Genomic DNA, 1682 nt, shown 5'->3' on the forward strand with positions numbered 1-1682 from the left:
GAGGATCTTTGGGGTTGGAGCCCAGCCTGAGCTACATGGTGACTTCGAGACTCGAATTTATTTGGTGCAGTGTTGCGCAGCTTGGACTCATAGTGATTTTTCTGTCTCAGCCTCGCCTGCGCTGGGATTACAGGCATGTACCACCAAGCCAGGTTTTGGTGACCCGCACAGCATGCCTTGGATTCTGGGGGGGGGGCGCACAGCATGTGACACTGGGGATCGAACCTGGGTCTTTATACTTGCCAGGCAGGCACTTAGACTACTGAGCTATCTCCCCAGCCCTTGGGCACTTTTTCACTGTAAAATGAGTATGAGGCCAGTCTGGACTAGAGTGAGATCCTGTCTCAAAAACAAAACACCCCTACGACAACAGGCTCCTGTAGGCCCAGGTATTCTCCTTCTTGGTAACTACCCCTAGGAATTAAAACATCATACCACATCATGTATGGATACTTATAGCAGCAGTTTGTCACAGCTGAATTTGGGAAACAGCCCAAAGGCTCATCAACTGATGAATGGATAAAAAAGACGTAGGTTTTTTTATTTTTTTAATACAATGGAGTACTACAACACGAATGATATTGAGACATTTCTGGGTAAAATGATGGACCTTTAGACCATATTAAGTGAAATAAATTGGACCCGCATGTGTAAGTAGTGTATCATTTCTCCAGTGTAAGAAACTGAAGATTTGTTGTTGCTGTTGTTTTTTAAACGGAAGTTTAAAGAACCAAAATGTACAGTAGATATTGTGAAATGGGAAGAGAATGTTCAAAGGAAGAGGGGAACTAGGGCAGTGGGAGAGTGAAATGAAGGGAAAGAAAAAAATGAGAAAAAAAATGGAAACAAAGCTTTTGTAAATGGGGGGAGGCATTAAAGAGAAGAGTGGGGAGAAAATAATCTGGTTATAGCATGTCCAGGAGAAACTACTTATGACGAACGTGAACATTATGTATCATTAAATGTACCAATAAACTTAAGTAATTAAAAAATGGAGTTTTTGCATTTGATTGTGTGAACCTGAAAGCCCCTAGCGGTACCGGTGCCTCCAACGAAACACTGGGTTCCCGCGTCAGAAGAACCGCAGGTCTGCGGGCTCTGGACACAGCGCAGCGCAGACAAAGCGTCCGAGGCCGGCTCGACGCCTCGCGGGCCGGGTCAAGCGCGGACTCGGGACGGAGCTGCCCTCCTCACCGTGCGCCCCTCCCCGAAGCCCGGCGCGGAGCTCTCCATAAACCAGCCACCTCGGGGAACGGAGAGAGCGCGGGGCTGGGAGGAGCCGGCCGATCAGAGGTGCGCCCCGCACTTCTGACGCTTTCACGAGATCGCCGGGCTGTCCTGGCCACTGTCGAACGCCACCAGCCTGCAGCCGGGCGGGAGTCGCCGAAGGCGCCAAAATCCCGCGCGCTGCTCCCCGAGTGGGCGGGGCTTGGGGCCGGGTGGCCACAGGCCTGGGGGCGGGCTCATGGGCGGAGCCTATGATGGGCGGGGCCTCGGGCTCTGGCTAGCCGCGGACCTCAGGCAGGGGCGGGCTTAGGAGGAACCAGTGTGGGGGCGGGGCTCGGAGTCCCGGCCCGAAAGCCGGCGCTGCAGGCCGGGGCGGGGCTCGGGCCAGGAGGCGGGACCCTGCGGGCGACGGGGTGGGCGGGGCCTGGGCTGGGGTTAGGGACCTGCGCGCAGCT

This window comes from Octodon degus, unplaced genomic scaffold (genome assembly GCF_000260255.1).
Source record: "Octodon degus isolate 3935 unplaced genomic scaffold, OctDeg1.0 scaffold00148, whole genome shotgun sequence".
Taxonomy (NCBI): domain Eukaryota; kingdom Metazoa; phylum Chordata; class Mammalia; order Rodentia; family Octodontidae; genus Octodon; species Octodon degus.